General features: G+C 32.4%; 1 long non-coding RNA gene across 1 annotated transcript; it reads right to left on the bottom strand.

The window, feature by feature from the left end:
- Positions 1-1,529: 1,529 nt before the first annotated feature.
- Positions 1,530-2,668, bottom strand: LOC124543729. Its single transcript, XR_006967489.1, has 2 exons — positions 2,438-2,668; positions 1,530-1,727 (listed from the first exon to the last, which is right to left on the bottom strand). It is a non-coding gene; the product is annotated as an uncharacterized LOC124543729 (long non-coding RNA).
- Positions 2,669-23,264: the final 20,596 nt, after the last annotated feature.

Below are 23,264 nucleotides of genomic sequence, written 5' to 3'. Positions count from 1 at the left end.
CAGTGAGTCAGTGAGTGACAAAATGGTGTAACTTTGATCGATCATAAATCCTAAACTATTAATTCAATTGACATGTAATTTCGAACTTAAGCTTGTTATAATGCCTACTATTAGTCACCGAAACCTTAACTCCTAGCTTTGTCCACTTCGAAGATACATTGGGGGCGAAACAGACGCGAATCGCTTCGAGAAAAGATGGTACGGCCGTGCCCGTTTTGCTCGAGACTTGGCTGGGGCACTGCCGTGCCCCCAGATGGTGTTACATAAAACGTTGGATCTGCGAATTATCTTTTAGTGGTCGTGTCAGATTTGCTGTCTTTTTTATAAAAGTCGGTCACTTTCATAAATTATGTACTAGAACTACTAAAACTACTTAGTATTCCATGAATTCACTTTGCCTTGTCGGGTTGCGCTCTCTGTCAAGGCAGTAAACCTGTTAGCTCCATAGAATTTACTGCATATCTCGACAGGCCAAGATTTAGTTGGTTATAATGATATTCTGCTGGTACAATTCTCGGTTCCACTTTCGCAGCATTTAATTAACCATATAGCAGTTTTTGGAGAATTCGTAATGTTTATTAATTTTTATTGTGTGGTCTTTTGGTAAGTTCCTTTCCATTGTACAAAAAGTGCTACATAAGAAATGTACGTTTCGGTTATCTACAGAAAAAAATATGGGATTTGAAAGTGCTTTTCATTTTCAGATTTCATTGAAATAGCCGGACTATTCCAATCAGTTGACTTGATTAAAAAGACTACACCTAGGATTAAATAGGACTTGCTTTTAGAGCTGCCCTTTGTGACTTTTTTTATAAAGATGATTTTTTTATTCCTGTTCAAAGCTTTTTGGGCACTAATTACAGAAAATAATATCTACTATTTCTGGTCTCGTGAATGACCCTATCAAAGGCAACCTTGCAACCTGCCGATAAACACCTGGACCTACCAATTGTGCCTCACCAGTATTATAGCAAGATTTTCCAGAAGCGTTCTCCATTGCCATCCCCATCTAATAACATCACCTTAATCGAGGATCAAGGTCATTTGGAAGTAAATGAAGAGAAAATTTTAACAAGACCACCTATCCATTTGCTAATCTAAAGCTAGTTCTTCAGTTGACCACGAATTTTGTAAATCAAAACTCATTGCATATACTGCATTTTTGTCTATTCGTTAAAATGATCTTTGTAATTTTCGATCCTTCCTTTTATATCGCAAGCATTCCATTCCATTTTATGCACTTCTGTAATTTAAGAGAGTTACTAATATGAGTAATAATTATATGTGCGATTTCCCAAAACATGAACTTCGGTAAATACTATGTCTAAGCAGTTTCCATGGCCTTGAAATTTCGTCCCATAAATATTTTATCCCTTTTGAGGAATCAGCTGAACGTACTACCAAACTATGACATCAATATGTTGATGACAATATTTGTATCATATTAAATTCGTAAGTTTAATATATATTGCTACAACTGCTTATCTTCAGACAAATTAGGAATTAGTTAAACTAAAAAAAATTGGCTATTATTTTTTTTTTATTATAATAAGCTTTTACTTAAACACTACGTAATTACTGATTAGGTATTTACACAAATTGATTTAAAATTAAGTTGTACATATAATAATATACACATAATAGGTTGTTTAATGTTTCTTCTTGTGTAATGCGCCCCATATGTCGTGTGCAGTGCTTGCAATGTTGATTGCTCTTAATCCTTTACCCTAGAACAAAAGAACCAAATTATTTATATGTAGATTTTAAGTCCTTATTAATAAAAAAAATACTTTTAAAAAAAACACACATAAATAAGTTTAAGTTTTATTTATCAATCACTTTCTGGGACTGCGAACGGGTACAGATGTCAAAACAATAATTCGTCTATTTTATCTATGAAACTGTCCCTCAAACTATTAAATTTACTTTTTCACATTGTAAACTAAATTTTGCCTAGTGCTGGGTAAGAGTTACCTGGCTCATCTTGGGATGATTAATATTATTAATAACACTACATTATTATCGATAATTCAGCCATCACGTATATTTCTCATAATGTTTTCATATACCAAAATGGAAAAAATATACAAGCGAATACAAGATACGTTATACAATAATACATGCAAATATAATAAGTGATGCAAACTTGGCAGCGATTGTCTAGAGTTTAAATTTCAAATATTTCTGACCGTAAACTAAGTTTATCCAAATATTAGCTCACATTTGAAAATTAGATGGAATAAATACATTTTACTAAAACAAAAATAATCGTTTACTTGAACAGAGTAACTCTATAAATAAACAAACTTTATAACATTACTCATAAAATGTTATCACGATTACGAATTAATACTGATGACGCAATAATTCTGCTTTATCTATAAGTTTATAAGTCAACGCATTCTAAACAAAACAATTATCAATAATTGACACTCACGACAAATTTGGCTCCTTTCTTGATAGCGTTTATTGGTATTTTTCCCGGCCTCGCCTCACTTGGCACGAGAAAGAGTGATAACACACTCATTATGATGAGAAAAAGCGCTGCTAATTTCATCTTGATGTTGTATCTTCACTGTTCCTCTCAGCTCGAGGTTGAATCGTGTATAATGATTTGACGAACACACTGACTTATATATCTTAATTGTTAACAAAGATAAAAGTATTCTTCGGGTACGGGACTCTACCGTCTCCCGCAGGCCGGGGTCGTCAACTCACGCTTCGTGACGTCATTTATTATTTATTAGCTGTGCCCCGCAGGTTTACCCGCGTTATATTCAGCGTGAAGTAAAGATGTACGTAAAATAAAACTTCTTGTAACGTTTGATGAAGTCAATTGATTTTTATGAAGTAAACACTAAACAATACCTTTTAATACTCCTTATATAAATGCAGTTATTTGTATTTGTAATTTTAAGCAATTTGAAGACAAACAATCAAACTTACAGAAAAAAAATGGTTTTTTTTTACCCTGGTATCTCGCAAATAGTTATACGAACTTAAAAGAGGTACTTAATTTAATTTATTTGTATATATTAATTAAATATATTTGGACTCACTTCAGATAATTATTATCTTTACAAAATATTTAACTTTTTCATTCCTATAGAGTACTAAAATAGAGACTAATTTAATTTGAGCTGTGAGTGGTACGCGGGATTGTATGGTTTAGGGATCAAGTTAAGGATTAGCTATGACTTAAAAATTATGTTTATAGAATGTAAATGTAAATGTGAATATCTTATCAGTTTACTTATGACCTTCAGGAAGAATAATGAAAATATTTGCTTCGGTTTTAAGATGTTATTTTATTTAACATATAGGCAATTAATGTTTCAGATAATCTTGTTATTGTCATAATCAGTCCAGTCATTTCGTCGGAACAACTGGAAAATAAATGAAAATGAAATTAACGAGCTATTTTTTTGTTGGGAATGTTGAAAATGTTGTAGGGAATACTTATAAAAGTATAACTTGAGTTTTTCGACCAAGATTTCCGGGACGTTAAGGCCGCCATCTTGAAAAAAATGGTATTTTGTTTCTCGGCAATAACTCGGCTCGAATAAATAATTAAAAAACCGCATACATACCCCCTAAATTATTTCAATTTTAATTAAACGAAAAAAATATGCGCTCCGAATTGAATGAAAACCTCTTTGTAGTTTATATTTGTTAATATTGGATATAAAAAATTAAACGATTGTAACAAAGAGAAATCAAACAGACTATTGAAATTCTTCATTTTTTACAGCGATTATCAAAAGTAAAAAAATATTTGAAATTGTTTATTGATTTTAGTTACAGATCGGGGCAAAATTGATTTTGTCTTAAATTATATGAAAAGTTTGAAACTGGATTTTTATGCTTTTAAGAAAAGATATTCATGTTAAGCCTAAGAATTTTTAATTTTGGAAAGCCAGAAAAACCCCAAAGTCATGTGGTATAAGAAAAAATCTATAATAACCAGTTATATAGCGGGTTCAATTGGCATACGTCATATCATTCACGCAGCGGGTGAGCAAGCGATCGCGCGTAAATACAGTACAACACAGTACAAAAGAAACAATAACCACAATCATCAATTTGTTGTAGCATTGACAATACTGGTAGCAATATTGGTAATGTTGGTGGAGATATTGGCTCTATTTGCTCGACAAAGCCGTGCCAACCGCAAAGTTAACGTTAATGGTATCAAAAGGGAGGCAAATGTAATGAAAACCATATCCAAGAACTATTGGTAATCTTATTTAGAAAGGCGGCTATCATGGTATGGGCATATTATACGGATAAATGGGGAACATATTGTGAGAAAGGTCTTGAGTATGAATGTGGATGGTACCTACAGAGGTAGAGTAAGTAGAGTACCAATGAAATGATGGATGGATTGTGTGAAAGATATGGCTGGAAAGAATTTTACTTGTGAAATGACGTCAGATAGGAAGTGTGGAAGAATACAAACATGCTGTTATGGCCCCGAATAAATTAGAATAAGGGCAGAAGGATGATGAGAACGATGATATTATTTTTAGCTGAAACAGCCCATTAAGTGCTTAACCAAATCCGCACTTGAAAATTTATCCTACTATCCACCTATTTGGATAAAGATTTTCCACTATATATTTATAACGTTTTATTTTACTGGTAACGTATGTTTCATATAATTAATATATTTGTTACCGGATGTAACCGGAAACCTGCATGTGCTGAATGTCTGTCATTACGAACCATGATTAAAGCCTCTTGGTGGAAAAAGCCATCTTCGTTAAAGAAACCTTCTGCATTATGTCACCTCATAACACTTTTCTTGTCTCGTCGGCCTTGAAAAGAGATGCGACATCTGTTATCTCTCTTTTGTAAGATACCTTCGTTCCATATCCACGTGTTAAATGAAAATATTACTTAATGATTACAAAACATCGAATGCTGGATAAATAAGAGATAAATTATTTCGTTTTTTATAAATTTTAAATATTATTTTTTATTCAAATTGAAATAAGACCTTCTTGGAATAATATATTCAAGCACAAATATAAACGAAAATATCTCTTTACAATCAACGAATAATTAATTCTTCAGATAAAACAGCGAGAATATAAAATGAAAAGAACTTTAACATCGATATTATAACGCAAGAATATAATATCGCTCTTATGCTCAATTCACTCATGGTCAGTATTGTATTCCACAATAATTCGACGACCTCCGTGGCCGAGTGGTGTGTACACCGGTTTTCATGGGTACGCCACTCCGAAGTTCCGGGTTCGATTCCCGGCCGAGTCAATGTAGATAATCATAAGTTCTCTATGTTGTCTTGGGTCTGGGTGTTTGTGGTACCGTCGTTACTTCTGATGTTCCATAACACAAGTGCTTCAGCTACTTAAATTGGGATCAGAGTAATGTATGTGATGTTGTCTCTTATTTATTATTATTATTTATAATTATGTATTCAGGCAGTAAGTGTATATAATAAAATCCTTATGAACCTGTCGGGCTGAGCAACATAAAAACAAAGTATACACTTTAATTTACAAGTCTAAAATTATTCTTTATGGTATAGGTTGGCGGACGAGCATATGGGCCACCTGATGGTAAGTGGTCACCATCAGCCATAGATAATGACGCTGTAAATTAAGAATACGCTGTAAAATAAGAAATATTAACTATTCCTTACATCGTCAACGCGCCACCGAACTTGGGAACTAAAATGCTATGTCCTTGTGCCTGTAGTTACACTGGTTTACTCACCCTTCAAACCGGAACACAACAATACCGAGTACTGTTATTTGGCAGAAGAATAACTGATAAGTGGGTGGTACCTACACAGACGGGTTAGCACAAAACCCTACCACCAAGTGAATTTAATTTTATTAAATCGTTTCATCGTTTTTGTTGTAATTCTGCAAACGAGAACCTTTTTGCTAGACCACGTGAATCTTAGGCGAAGATTATGCGTTCAAATCCGGGTAACAATTAATCGACGCTAAAATACCCGATAGTGCAATATATCAAAACCTATATCATAATCATACAAAACTGTTGAAAGTTTTTGAATATAACAATGATATAATTACTGCTAGTCAGATTGTCATGATTTTTTTAAATATATTTATATAATTTTAATTGAAATAACATTTATAAGTATACTTATTAATTCGGTTATCGACACCGTATAGTGGGACTCCCGTCACTTCTTCTCGTGGCGTGGTGCGGCGACTGGTACTGCCTGGCACGAGAAAAACAAAAGGCGGTGGATTTTGCACGGGCAGGGAAGAAGAAAGCTAGATTCGTGGATGGGCGGTAAAAAGATTGGAGGTAAATAAATTATATACAATAAGCGGATAAATAATATATGTGTGACATATAATAAAATATAGTACACAAATCAACTGTGGCGCCTCACTAGCACTTCGATCTGTCATCGGGGGCGGGAAAACGTTCATTTGAGTTGTGTATCTACTTACTGATAATTTGGCGGTTTTATTTATAATCCCGAAATATAAATAAAGGACATCACATTGGCGACGAGTAAAAGCGCAGTAAGTAAATTATTATCACTCAAATAATGTACTTGTAAATAGAATACCGGCCAACAAAAGTTTAAATTTTACAAAGTTTTGAAAAAGGAAAAAAAAAATGTTTTAAAACAACACAATGAGTAATTGCATACTTATTATTTACATTGGGTTTGATTTTTACGCTGCGTAGATCCATGAATAAGTTATTATTATATGTTAATTACCGATATACTTACCCACTTGTTGAAAATACGTCAAAGTCGTATAAACAAAATTAGTATGCGTAATATGATTTCTTCTACATGAAATGTAAACATAATCAAATAATTCTCTCGTGAGTGTTGAATATTTGAATCTATTTTTTTTCTCATATTTATATTTATATTCAAAAGAACCGTAGTAATAATACACTAGCAAATACGTTGTTTGAAAATACTTAACTGTAATTACTACAACCTATATGTATCGTTGACCAATTTTATTTACAAATACCTATCGAATATATAATTCGATCAAATAATCAAATGTTTCAATGAATATATTTCATTAAGTACCTGTTTTAACAAAATGCTATTCAAGTTTGAAGTTGAATAACTATCTTGTTATTATACAAAACGAAAGTAAAAAACCCGATAAGGATAAATAATATATTCTTTATGCATATGTCTATCGTTATAAACTAATTGCATGTTTTAAAACCATGTGGAAATTAAATATATTGAGGTAACGGTTAAGTTAAAAATAATTGTTGTTGCCAAAAAAAAAATAATAATAATAATAATACAACATACTAAAGTTTTCATCGTTTATCATAGTGATTAAAGTAGACAATAGTGATTTATAACTTAATAATAATAAAAAATAAAATAAATATTGACTAGTATATAAAAATAATAATATAATACTAGAAAGCTTGAAATTTTGCACTACGTTAATATACTTAAGAGGTTTTCTTTTGACCTTATTTGCAGATCGTCCAATATGTCCCTAACACAAGTCCCGACAATAGAACCATTCGATTGTGAAGGTGATCCAACCTCCTTAGGCTCGCGTTGGGAGAGATGGAAACGTGCATTAGAAATTTACTTTGTAGCTACAAACACAAATGATCAAAATAAAAAACGTGCAATTCTATTACATTCCGGAGGCATGTCATTACAAGATATATATTTTAACATACCTGGAGCTCATGTTACTGACACGACTGACGGTTATGACATTGCAGTAAAAAAGTTAGACGATTACTTTTCCCCAAAGCAAAGTTATTTGTTTGAAAGACATATATTTCGTTTAATGAAACAAGAACCAGACGAAAAATTCGAAAAATTCTTGATTCGCTTAAGACGACAAAGCTCAAAATGCAACTTTGCTAACGAGGATGAAAATCTTATAGATCAAATAGTAGAAAAGTGTAGCTCCACCAAACTAAGAAAGAATATTTTGATACTTGGTGACACGGCAACGATAGAAAAAACTATTACAGAAGCAAATTCTTTAGAAACTGTAGAAAGACAATTAAATGAGTTCCACGATAGACAAAACACTAGTTCCAGTATTAATAAAATAGATACTAAATTAAACAAACGTTACATGAAAAAAGACATTGATCTAAGCTGTAGCCGATGTGGTAGTAAAAACCACAAAAGTGATAATAGTTCCTGCCCTGCAATTAATACTAATTGTTTGAAGTGTGGTTTCAAAGGTCACTTTCAGAAGCACTGTAGAACAAGGGCCAATAAAAGAAAAAATACTAATTTCCGGTCGAATGACAACAATATAGTTAAAAAGTACAAACAAGATACACCCAAAAATAAAGAGCCTACGTCTGTAGACTACATATTTCACATCGATGATGATGGAACTATAGACTGTCAGGTAGGAGGGGTAAATATCAAAATGCTCATAGATTCTGGTAGTAAATCTAATATAATAAACCATACAACTTGGGAGTATATGAAAAAATCGCATGTTACAGTTTCTAATCCACAAAAATATTCAGACAAAACGTTTCTAGCCTACGGTGCTACCGTGCCCGCAGGTTTACCCGCGTTATATTCAGCGTGAAGTAAAGATGTACGTAAAATAAAACTTCTTGTAACGTTTGATGAAGTCAATTGATTTTTATGAAGTAAACACTAAACAATACCTTTTAATACTCCTTATATAAATGCAGTTATTTGTATTTGTAATTTTAAGCAATTTGAAGACAAACAATCAAACTTACAGAAAAAAAATGGTTTTTTTTTACCCTGGTATCTCGCAAATAGTTATACGAACTTAAAAGAGGTACTTAATTTAATTTATTTGTATATATTAATTAAATATATTTGGACTCACTTCAGATAATTATTATCTTTACAAAATATTTAACTTTTTCATTCCTATAGAGTACTAAAATAGAGACTAATTTAATTTGAGCTGTGAGTGGTACGCGGGATTGTATGGTTTAGGGATCAAGTTAAGGATTAGCTATGACTTAAAAATTATGTTTATAGAATGTAAATGTAAATGTGAATATCTTATCAGTTTACTTATGACCTTCAGGAAGAATAATGAAAATATTTGCTTCGGTTTTAAGATGTTATTTTATTTAACATATAGGCAATTAATGTTTCAGATAATCTTGTTATTGTCATAATCAGTCCAGTCATTTCGTCGGAACAACTGGAAAATAAATGAAAATGAAATTAACGAGCTATTTTTTTGTTGGGAATGTTGAAAATGTTGTAGGGAATACTTATAAAAGTATAACTTGAGTTTTTCGACCAAGATTTCCGGGACGTTAAGGCCGCCATCTTGAAAAAAATGGTATTTTGTTTCTCGGCAATAACTCGGCTCGAATAAATAATTAAAAAACCGCATACATACCCCCTAAATTATTTCAATTTTAATTAAACGAAAAAAATATGCGCTCCGAATTGAATGAAAACCTCTTTGTAGTTTATATTTGTTAATATTGGATATAAAAAATTAAACGATTGTAACAAAGAGAAATCAAACAGACTATTGAAATTCTTCATTTTTTACAGCGATTATCAAAAGTAAAAAAATATTTGAAATTGTTTATTGATTTTAGTTACAGATCGGGGCAAAATTGATTTTGTCTTAAATTATATGAAAAGTTTGAAACTGGATTTTTATGCTTTTAAGAAAAGATATTCATGTTAAGCCTAAGAATTTTTAATTTTGGAAAGCCAGAAAAACCCCAAAGTCATGTGGTATAAGAAAAAATCTATAATAACCAGTTATATAGCGGGTTCAATTGGCATACGTCATATCATTCACGCAGCGGGTGAGCAAGCGATCGCGCGTAAATACAGTACAACACAGTACAAAAGAAACAATAACCACAATCATCAATTTGTTGTAGCATTGACAATACTGGTAGCAATATTGGTAATGTTGGTGGAGATATTGGCTCTATTTGCTCGACAAAGCCGTGCCAACCGCAAAGTTAACGTTAATGGTATCAAAAGGGAGGCAAATGTAATGAAAACCATATCCAAGAACTATTGGTAATCTTATTTAGAAAGGCGGCTATCATGGTATGGGCATATTATACGGATAAATGGGGAACATATTGTGAGAAAGGTCTTGAGTATGAATGTGGATGGTACCTACAGAGGTAGAGTAAGTAGAGTACCAATGAAATGATGGATGGATTGTGTGAAAGATATGGCTGGAAAGAATTTTACTTGTGAAATGACGTCAGATAGGAAGTGTGGAAGAATACAAACATGCTGTTATGGCCCCGAATAAATTAGAATAAGGGCAGAAGGATGATGAGAACGATGATATTATTTTTAGCTGAAACAGCCCATTAAGTGCTTAACCAAATCCGCACTTGAAAATTTATCCTACTATCCACCTATTTGGATAAAGATTTTCCACTATATATTTATAACGTTTTATTTTACTGGTAACGTATGTTTCATATAATTAATATATTTGTTACCGGATGTAACCGGAAACCTGCATGTGCTGAATGTCTGTCATTACGAACCATGATTAAAGCCTCTTGGTGGAAAAAGCCATCTTCGTTAAAGAAACCTTCTGCATTATGTCACCTCATAACACTTTTCTTGTCTCGTCGGCCTTGAAAAGAGATGCGACATCTGTTATCTCTCTTTTGTAAGATACCTTCGTTCCATATCCACGTGTTAAATGAAAATATTACTTAATGATTACAAAACATCGAATGCTGGATAAATAAGAGATAAATTATTTCGTTTTTTATAAATTTTAAATATTATTTTTTATTCAAATTGAAATAAGACCTTCTTGGAATAATATATTCAAGCACAAATATAAACGAAAATATCTCTTTACAATCAACGAATAATTAATTCTTCAGATAAAACAGCGAGAATATAAAATGAAAAGAACTTTAACATCGATATTATAACGCAAGAATATAATATCGCTCTTATGCTCAATTCACTCATGGTCAGTATTGTATTCCACAATAATTCGACGACCTCCGTGGCCGAGTGGTGTGTACACCGGTTTTCATGGGTACGCCACTCCGAAGTTCCGGGTTCGATTCCCGGCCGAGTCAATGTAGATAATCATAAGTTCTCTATGTTGTCTTGGGTCTGGGTGTTTGTGGTACCGTCGTTACTTCTGATGTTCCATAACACAAGTGCTTCAGCTACTTAAATTGGGATCAGAGTAATGTATGTGATGTTGTCTCTTATTTATTATTATTATTTATAATTATGTATTCAGGCAGTAAGTGTATATAATAAAATCCTTATGAACCTGTCGGGCTGAGCAACATAAAAACAAAGTATACACTTTAATTTACAAGTCTAAAATTATTCTTTATGGTATAGGTTGGCGGACGAGCATATGGGCCACCTGATGGTAAGTGGTCACCATCAGCCATAGATAATGACGCTGTAAATTAAGAATACGCTGTAAAATAAGAAATATTAACTATTCCTTACATCGTCAACGCGCCACCGAACTTGGGAACTAAAATGCTATGTCCTTGTGCCTGTAGTTACACTGGTTTACTCACCCTTCAAACCGGAACACAACAATACCGAGTACTGTTATTTGGCAGAAGAATAACTGATAAGTGGGTGGTACCTACACAGACGGGTTAGCACAAAACCCTACCACCAAGTGAATTTAATTTTATTAAATCGTTTCATCGTTTTTGTTGTAATTCTGCAAACGAGAACCTTTTTGCTAGACCACGTGAATCTTAGGCGAAGATTATGCGTTCAAATCCGGGTAACAATTAATCGACGCTAAAATACCCGATAGTGCAATATATCAAAACCTATATCATAATCATACAAAACTGTTGAAAGTTTTTGAATATAACAATGATATAATTACTGCTAGTCAGATTGTCATGATTTTTTTAAATATATTTATATAATTTTAATTGAAATAACATTTATAAGTATACTTATTAATTCGGTTATCGACACCGTATAGTGGGACTCCCGTCACTTCTTCTCGTGGCGTGGTGCGGCGACTGGTACTGCCTGGCACGAGAAAAACAAAAGGCGGTGGATTTTGCACGGGCAGGGAAGAAGAAAGCTAGATTCGTGGATGGGCGGTAAAAAGATTGGAGGTAAATAAATTATATACAATAAGCGGATAAATAATATATGTGTGACATATAATAAAATATAGTACACAAATCAACTGTGGCGCCTCACTAGCACTTCGATCTGTCATCGGGGGCGGGAAAACGTTCATTTGAGTTGTGTATCTACTTACTGATAATTTGGCGGTTTTATTTATAATCCCGAAATATAAATAAAGGACATCACATTGGCGACGAGTAAAAGCGCAGTAAGTAAATTATTATCACTCAAATAATGTACTTGTAAATAGAATACCGGCCAACAAAAGTTTAAATTTTACAAAGTTTTGAAAAAGGAAAAAAAAAATGTTTTAAAACAACACAATGAGTAATTGCATACTTATTATTTACATTGGGTTTGATTTTTACGCTGCGTAGATCCATGAATAAGTTATTATTATATGTTAATTACCGATATACTTACCCACTTGTTGAAAATACGTCAAAGTCGTATAAACAAAATTAGTATGCGTAATATGATTTCTTCTACATGAAATGTAAACATAATCAAATAATTCTCTCGTGAGTGTTGAATATTTGAATCTATTTTTTTTCTCATATTTATATTTATATTCAAAAGAACCGTAGTAATAATACACTAGCAAATACGTTGTTTGAAAATACTTAACTGTAATTACTACAACCTATATGTATCGTTGACCAATTTTATTTACAAATACCTATCGAATATATAATTCGATCAAATAATCAAATGTTTCAATGAATATATTTCATTAAGTACCTGTTTTAACAAAATGCTATTCAAGTTTGAAGTTGAATAACTATCTTGTTATTATACAAAACGAAAGTAAAAAACCCGATAAGGATAAATAATATATTCTTTATGCATATGTCTATCGTTATAAACTAATTGCATGTTTTAAAACCATGTGGAAATTAAATATATTGAGGTAACGGTTAAGTTAAAAATAATTGTTGTTGCCAAAAAAAAAAATAATAATAATAATAATACAACATACTAAAGTTTTCATCGTTTATCATAGTGATTAAAGTAGACAATAGTGATTTATAACTTAATAATAATAAAAAATAAAATAAATATTGACTAGTATATAAAAATAATAATATAATACTAGAAAGCTTGAAATTTTGCACTACGTTAATATACTTAAGAGGTTTTCTTTTGACCTTATTTGCAGATCGTCCAATATGTCCCTAACACAAGTCCCGACAATAGAACCATTCGATTGTGAAGGTGATCCAACCTCCTTAGGCTCGCGTTGGGAGAGATGGAAACGTGCATTAGAAATTTACTTTGTAGCTACAAACACAAATGATCAAAATAAAAAACGTGCAATTCTATTACATTCCGGAGGCATGTCATTACAAGATATATATTTTAACATACCTGGAGCTCATGTTACTGACACGACTGACGGTTATGACATTGCAGTAAAAAAGTTAGACGATTACTTTTCCCCAAAGCAAAGTTATTTGTTTGAAAGACATATATTTCGTTTAATGAAACAAGAACCAGACGAAAAATTCGAAAAATTCTTGATTCGCTTAAGACGACAAAGCTCAAAATGCAACTTTGCTAACGAGGATGAAAATCTTATAGATCAAATAGTAGAAAAGTGTAGCTCCACCAAACTAAGAAAGAATATTTTGATACTTGGTGACACGGCAACGATAGAAAAAACTATTACAGAAGCAAATTCTTTAGAAACTGTAGAAAGACAATTAAATGAGTTCCACGATAGACAAAACACTAGTTCCAGTATTAATAAAATAGATACTAAATTAAACAAACGTTACATGAAAAAAGACATTGATCTAAGCTGTAGCCGATGTGGTAGTAAAAACCACAAAAGTGATAATAGTTCCTGCCCTGCAATTAATACTAATTGTTTGAAGTGTGGTTTCAAAGGTCACTTTCAGAAGCACTGTAGAACAAGGGCCAATAAAAGAAAAAATACTAATTTCCGGTCGAATGACAACAATATAGTTAAAAAGTACAAACAAGATACACCCAAAAATAAAGAGCCTACGTCTGTAGACTACATATTTCACATCGATGATGATGGAACTATAGACTGTCAGGTAGGAGGGGTAAATATCAAAATGCTCATAGATTCTGGTAGTAAATCTAATATAATAAACCATACAACTTGGGAGTATATGAAAAAATCGAATGTTACAGTTTCTAATCCACAAAAATATTCAGACAAAACGTTTCTAGCCTACGGTGCTAAAGAACCACTAAAAGTGCTAGGCTTATTTGATGCACAAATAAAAGTGTGTTCTAAATCAATAACTGCTAAATTTTATATTATAGTAAATGGTTCCAAAAATCTTTTGGGTAAAGAAACTGCTGTCTCCCTCAACTTGTTAAAATTAGGTTTTGATGTAAATTCAATTGAACAAAAACAATTTCCCAGGTTCAAAGATGTCCAATTAGAAATTACTATAGATAAAACGGTTCCTCCAGTTTGCCAACCTTATAGACGAGTTCCTATTCCTTTGGAATCTAAGATAAATAAAAAAATCGATGAACTAGTAGAAATGGACATAATTGAACCTGTAAACAAACCATCCTCTTGGGTTTCTCCGATGGTACCGGTTCTAAAACCTGATAATGATATTCGTATTTGCCTGGATATGCGACTTGCCAATAAAGCTATCATCAGGGAAAATCATCCCCTGCCCACGATAGATCAATTAATTCCTAAATTTGGTAAATCAAAACTGTTTTCAAAATTAGATATAAAAAATGCTTTTCACCACGTGGAACTTACAGAAAATAGTAGAGAAATTACAACTTTTATAACTAGCAAAGGGCTTTACCGGTATAAGAGATTAATGTTTGGATTATCCTGCGCACCAGAGCACTTCCAAAAAATTATGGAAAAAATATTATTGCCATGTGAAGGAGTTGTAAATTTTATAGATGACATCGTTGTTTTTGGGCGTGATAAAAATGAGCATGATACCCGGCTCAAAAAAGTATTGTCAGTGCTAAAATACAACAATGTCTTATTAAATACAAAAAAATGTGTTTTTAATGCAAAAACTATACAGTTCCTGGGTCACGAATTTTCGTCATCAGGCATTAAACCACTTGACAAATACATTAAAACAATTGAGACATTTAGACCACCGGAAACCATCGAAGAAATCCAGAGTGTCCTGGGATTAATAAACTTTGTGGGAAAGTGGATCCCCAATCTGTCAACCTTAACAGAACCAATTCGGCAATTATTACGCGAAAAAGTTTATAAAAACGCCAATATCACGGCATTTTGGCAAAAAGACCAAGAAAAGGCTTTTGAGAAATTAAAATACTGCCTCTCTAAGATTCCTACCGTAGGTTATTATGATCCGAAAGACCGTACCCAAGTTATGGCCGATGCAAGTCCTGTAGGTTTAGGGGCTGTACTAATTCAGTATGATAACAAAGAACCTCGTATTATTGCTTTTGGAAGTAAGAGTCTGACAAATGTCGAAAAACGATATTGTCAGACTGAGAAAGAAGCATTAGCTCTAGTTTGGGCGATAGAACACTTTCACATGTACTTGTACGGAAAAAAATTTGAACTAGTCACAGACCATAAGCCTTTAGAAGTCATATTTGGCACGCGATCAAAACCTTGTGCTAGGATAGAGCGATGGGTCCTTCGGTTACAATCGTATGATTATAAAGTGATTTACAAGCCTGGAAAATCCAATGTAGCTGACCCACTATCCCGTCTGTGTAAAAGTAGTAATAACGAGACGCAAACAAGTTCTTTTGAAGACGAACATCATGTTAACCAAATCGTCCAACATGCGCGACCCACAGCATTATCTCTTAAATCAATAGTTGAAGCATCGAATGATGACAAAGAGTTTAAATTGATTAAGGACGCTTTGATAAAAAACACGTGGGATGTTTCAATAAATCATTATAAGCTCTTTCAGCATGAACTCTGGTTACATGATGGCGTTTTATTAAGAGGGAACAAAATTGTTATACCAACTAATCTGAGAAAACAAGTATTAGCAGCAGCCCACGAAGGCCACCCTGGTATTGTTAACATAAAAGCTAGATTGCGCACAAAGGTTTGGTGGCCAAAGATTGACAAAGACGCCGAAAGTACTGTAAAAAACTGCAGAGGATGTACATTAGTCTCAGCCCCAAACCCACCAATGCCCATGAAAAGGCGTGAACTTCCTTCGCAAGCTTGGGTAGATACGGCTATTGATTTTTTAGGTCCACTGCCTAGTGGGGATCATCTTTTAGTAATTATCGACTATTACAGCCGATACAAAGAGATTGAACCTATGAAATCTATTTCGGCTCATGACACAATAAAAGTCTTAAAAAGAATATTCGCACGAACAGGAAATCCTGCTAGTATAACAGCCGATAATGGAAAACAGTTCTGTAGCCAGGATTTTAAAAAATTCTGCACTGAACAAGGCATAACACTTTTCAATACAATTCCTTACTGGCCACAGCAAAACGGGGAGGTAGAGAGGCAAAACAGGGATATACTTAAGCGACTGAGGATCAGTCAATGTGAAAAATCTGATTGGAAAGATGATTTATTAAGTTACTTAATGATGTATAACAGCACACCTCACCCTTCCACAGGAAAAACCCCGTCCGAATTGTTCTACGGAAGACAGTTCAGAGACAAGTTACCTTTTTTAACTGACCTTGAAAATAAATATGATGATTCTGAAATAAGAGACCGAGATAAAGAAAAAAAGGAGAAAAATAAATTAAATGAAGACAGGAAGAGGAAAGCTACAGCTAAAGAGAATTAGAAGTTGGCGAAAAAGTCTATGTAAAGAATGTAATAAAAGAAAATAAATTAGCTTCTGAATTTAATCCGACACCACATACTGTTGTCAGTGCCGAGGGAAGCGACATCAATGTCAGGAATGACGAAACAGGCCAGGAATATAGGAGAAATATCGTTCACCTCAAGAAAGTAGAAGGTCAATGGAAAGTAATTGATAATGAAGAAAATTCTGATAAAGATGTTTAGTTAATAATAGATAGATTTAAATGAAAAATATTGTTTTGTTGTTTCTAAATAATTGTATTTAAAATTAAAGTAACTTGTGATTAAAATAATAATTTAACATATAAAAAGGAAGAGATGTGACATATAATAAAATATAGTACACAAATCAACTGTGGCGCCTCACTAGCACTTCGATCTGTCATCGGGGGCGGGAAAACGTTCATTTGAGTTGTGTATCTACTTACTGATAATTTAGCGGTTTTATTTATAATCCCGAAATATAAATAAAGGACATCACACATACCAAACTATAGCACCGTTTAGAATACACCAAAACCCATCTAGTGACGAAAAAAGTACGGTCGATATATTAAAATATAATGTGTTTGATAGTTGATGTTATCGATTCTGAGGTATTTGAAGATAGATGTTCTTAATCGTAAAACCAGGACGAGCATTATCGAGGAGTTCGTGCATTTTTATGTGCGACCAGCATTTATAAGGATACCTGACCAGCGTCCTCAAACTCGTGTGCACCTGACGTTTCTGATGTAAGCAGCCTGGCATAAGCCAGGCAGAAAGGCTGCCAAAATATTAATTTGATCTTGAACATGTGTACTTTATTTATTTTTACTATAATCTTTTATTGAGAAAAACATTTATTAACATTACAATTAATAACATTAAATGTTTAAATACGAATATATACAAATATACACTAAAACTAGATACTATATAAATCTTGACCGCGCGGAATGGTGACAAGAATGCCAGCTGCATTTCCCCGTTGAATCGCAATTCTCTGGGCAAAAAACGAACTACCTGTCACCAGTGGAGGCAATGAGGCGAGGTAAATAATAAATAATGTATAACTTGCTTACGGATGAAAACTATAAGGTATAAGGTATAAAGTTGGATGAATTTCTGTTACAACTCGCATTAATGGCAGAAGGTCCAAAACTTCTGGCTGAGAATATAAGGGGCTATTGCAACAGTTTGGGCAATTGCAATTGAGGCAATTTGACCACATAGGAATTTTACTTCCTACCTAACTAATGAAATAAAATTCAAAAAGAAAACTATAATCATTTACGAAAGGAGAGATTTTTGTGCTTTCCTAACTGAAAAACTAAAGTAATATAAGTACATCAAACGTTGACAGATGATAAAGGAATTTGCGGAAAACATTTTGGCATAAAATACATCAGAAAAATGTATGTATACTCCTTATTAAAATATCTGTGCACCTGGCGTAAATGACATATCGGCGAAACGGTATGTGTGGCGCCCGGCGAGCGCGGCGGGGTGAAGGGGGAAGCGGGAGGGGTATTGCATTCCAGCAGGAAAACAGATGTATACCCATATCGTTTAATTTATAAATATTAGACCATGTTTTAAAATAAATAATATATTGTCATAGTTTACAGGTAATGCAAATAAAAAAAATGTAATTTAATCATTGTGTTGTTAAGATAGCCCAGTGGTTAGAACGCATGCACCTTAACCGATGATTGCGTATTCAAACCCAGGTAAGCACCAGTGAATATTCATCTCATGCTCGGCGCTGAAGGAAAATATCGTGAGGAAACTTACATGTGTCTAATATCATAGAAATTCGGTTACATGTATATTTCACCAACACGCATTGGAACAGCGTAGTGGAATATGTTCCAAACCTTCTCCTCAAAGGGAAAGCAATCGGAAATTTACAGGCTGTTGTTGTTTTTATTGTTGTTGTAATTTTGAGTGTAAGTTAATAACAATTGTGAAAACTAATTGCGATTTCAAGCTGAGCATTTCTTAGTTACGGTTGTTGTAAAAATAAAATATTGGAAGAATTATTTATTTACTCTATCAAATATAATAACTTTGACTTATATCACTCCTTCCTGGAACACTCATCCGCTGACGTATGGTTTGTCAATATGCAAACAGCATTGTCTGCTAAAATTTGAAATGACTCATCATAAACACGAAATGCAAATGACGATTAAATGTCATTTATGATTTATTATTTGGTGAGGATTTTATAAAAATCCCATTCGAGGTTTATTTGAGTATTTATTCATTGATATAGAGTATGTAATTATGAAAAAGTTTCCGTGTAAGATATGGCTGTGCCAAGATCTTATTGCCTCTATAAACTAACTTTAACCATTTGTATACCATATATTATATTGAGTCAACCATGTTTATAGTATTCTTCAATACACTGTATAAATACACTTTAACTTCCAAAATCAACGTATAATTATTTAAATAGGCTATTAAAAACTTTCGTATCCTTCGATGACAACTTCGCTTTTACTTCAGTGACATTTTTTTTTCTAATATAAATATATAGTATTTCGTATTTCCCGCTCAAATCAACCATAAATATCCAAATTGTATATTATGTCTGGAATTTTAAGTAAGCAATGATTATAAAGGTTCATATTGCACAAAACCGACTTATGAGGAGAATGATACAAAACAATCTTGTAGTAATAGATATGTAACTCAATAAATAAACGCTTTTAAAATCATTTATTGAAGCCAAGCGTTCGTTAAGCAAAGTAATATTATACATATACCGCACACGGAGCGCTCGCTTTGCAGACTTTAAGAGGGATTTGTGCACTTGAGTTTCAATCCCGATATTAAAGGTCATGCTATCTTATATCGAGCATGTATTATTATTATTTTCTATGAAACAATTTTGCTTTAAAACCTGTAGAGACAACATATTATAAGTAACTTTTACGTCAAATTGAAGAACGCTACTTTGTGATCAGGTAATATTTTGCTATGAATATTCTTACACGTTTAGACGACTTTTGTATTGAGATTTTATTCGTTGAGCTATTTTTATATATCTATTTATCATGCTGAGATTATTTTGACATAAAAATATATTTAATTTAGATTATATTCGTTAAGTTTATTTTATTAAAACGCCGATAATTTATCGAGAAGTACAACTTCGTGTGTGAGCAAATCTATATCTAAGGAAAAAAGAGATACAAAAAATGGCGTAATGTTCTTTTATTTTTCAACCGACTTCCAAAAGGAGGAGGCTATCAATTCGTCTGTATTTTTTTTTATGTGAGGTACCTCATAACTTTTCACTGGGTGGACCGATTTTGATAATTTTTTTTTTGTTTGAAAGGTGGTGCTTCCCGTGGGGTCCCATTTTTTTTTTTTATTTTTTTCCGATGATGGTATCCATATGAAAACGACATAAGTCTTAAATTTGCTTTATGTATATGCGCGACAAATAGGTGAATAACTGAAAATCACGTTAATGAATTTTGATAATTCTATTTTTTTTATAAAATATATACTTCAAGGGTAATTTGATGAAAGTTTGGTAAGGTTCTGAGCACAGGATCCATGACAAAGTAACGGAACTGAAGGGAACGGAACAATTCTGAGGAGCACGTTAGCGATACTCAGTCGAATCTTTTATTTATAGGTTATTTGGATATTTGAGTCAACTTCCGTAATGTGGTTATGTTTATGTAATTATCATAGTCGAATATTTTAATCAACTAGCTACCCACCCCGGCTTCGCACGGGTGCAATACTGATACCAAAAAATACTACAGAATTTGTTTATTTACGACATCACATCGCAAACTTCTAAAATTATCAGTGTTTCTTTACTATATTGTTTATGTATTATATACACAAACCTTCCCCTTGAATCACACTATCTTTTGAAAAAAAACCGCATCAAAATCCGTTGCATAGATTTAAAGATATAGGGACAGAGAAAGCGACTTTGTTTTATACTATGTAGTGATGGAACTCCAATACGGCTCACAGTTAGGGTGCGACATGGGGCAGAATTTCTTACTATCTTTAATCAATTTTTGTGTATGTGATGTGATGTCATATGATGTACGAAATATAGTTGGTCTTTTTCAAAGTTTTTTTGCTTAGTTCGATTACAGCTCTTTCGAGCGATCCTTGTAGTTCACTTAAAATCAAAAAATAAATAAAAATTTTAACAAAAAGAAAAACCGACTTCAAACAAAACACTATTTTAAAACAAATGAATATGCACGAAAAAGTAATAAAAATAATTGCGTATTCAACATATTTTTTAGAGTCTTCCTAAGTTAAATGAAATGAAAAATATTAGACTACTTAAAAGTCGATTAACGATTATATCATGTAGTTATAATTATTGTTATATTTGGAGTCGGTGTCAGCCAATAAAACCCTACAGTATATCTATCAAAAACCAATACGAGAATACTTTAACAAATATGTTTTTTACAAATTACCTTTTATACAATAATATACTGGATCAATCAAGGGGCTCGTATCGCTTCTTTCTTTTGATTGTTGGGGCAAGGGCACCGTGGCTGACACCGGCTCCAAATATACCAATAATTATAAATACATGATATAATCGTTAATCGACTTTTAAGTAGTCTAATATTTTTCATTTCATTTAACTTAGGAAGACTCTAAAAAATATGTTGAATACGCAATTATTTTTATTAATTTTTCGTGCATATTCATTTGTTTTAAAATAGTGTTTTGTTTGAAGTCGGTTTTTCTTTTTGTTAAAATTTTTATTTATAAATGCACTAAAGACAACAACAACAATGTAACAAATACTAACAATAGCTATTCGTACCTATGTATTAGTATGTGTATAAAGTTACAGCAATAACGCTGAAAGTTGAACTACTCGGGCAAATTATTCTTTCCTGCTTAATTATAATAAATGGACTCATCATTTTTAAATAACTTGTGCGAAGTTGAAGGCAATCAGTAATATGATAAGTTTAAATCATAAATTAAAAGAAAGAAATACTTCATTCCTTTTTCAAACAACCAACGTTTATTAAATAAGCAAACGAAAAAATAGCCCTTATTTGAGAACTATTTCACAGACATAATATCCGAAATAACCGTTTCAGGCCTTACAGGTCGTCGAATATCCGGTATCCGGTTAAGCAACTATCTCTTTCAACTCTAAATATCACTTACCTGATAACATTTCATTACCAATGAAGAAAAAGGTGCGTTCTTAGCAAAAGTGTAAATCTCAATTAGCCATAAATGAATTGAATTATTTCAAATTATACATTATTTCTATTAATCTAAACGGTTAATTGCCGACGTGAATCTTAACATCAATAGCATCAAAATGTAGCGAGTCATTCTTGTAAGTACTACTGAATGATTATTATTTGCTTTTTCAGTACTTGTAATTAAACTCGTGCTAGGCGATGAAGTAGATGTAATGGACTAAGTACTTTGAGTACTAAATCTTCTTCTACATCTCTAAAGGTGAATGCTAAAAGCAGATTTTATTGAAACAAAATATCATTACAAATCTTTAACAGCAGAAAAGATTTTATTAAAGTAAGTTTCTGCATGGAATCACTCCTTTTAATAAAATATTCTACGCCTAATGCCTATAATTAATAATTTAGGTGATTATTATTTCAATTCACTGAATATTCTACGTAAATATAACTATCTGGCCTCATATAAACAAATAACAAGCACGTATTAAAACGAAATGTAGTCTACGTCTCCGAAATATGTGTCCGATGCATTTCTAAAAAGCATACTCAAGCCTGTGTGAGAAGCAATAGTCCACTTTTTATAAAGTACTAGCTGACCCGGCAAACTTCGTACTGCCACAATCGAAATACTTAAATAGTCCAAATGTGATGAGCATAGAAACCATTGCACGCAGCGACACTGGTGATCTAACAGTAACAATAAATAACTGATACTAACATTAAAAGCGACACTATCTATATTTTTTTCTATATTTTCAATGACACAGGAATCATGAGATTGTGTGATAAATTACCATGTCGCTATAATTAAGTCCTTACAACATAAAGTTTGCAAAACCATTTATTGTAAACTGGCCAAACCATAAGATTTAATTTGAAACTCATTTGCAATACAAATCAATATAATATCACTAAATACAACACAGATAAATAATATAGGTGGTCAAGTTTTATTATGGTGATGTTGCTTATAATATTTTGAAAATATTGTCTGATTTATATTGCTCATAAATAGTCACGTTACAACAATTAGATACTTACATAAATTAAAATTTTAACAAAAAGAAAAACTGACATCAAACAAAACAATATTTTAAAACAAACTAATATGCACTAAAAAGTAATAAAAATAATTGCG

Source organism: Vanessa cardui, chromosome 3 (assembly GCF_905220365.1).
Source record: "Vanessa cardui chromosome 3, ilVanCard2.1, whole genome shotgun sequence".
Lineage (NCBI taxonomy): Eukaryota > Metazoa > Arthropoda > Insecta > Lepidoptera > Nymphalidae > Vanessa > Vanessa cardui.
This window is presented reverse-complemented; position numbering and strand designations above follow the sequence as displayed.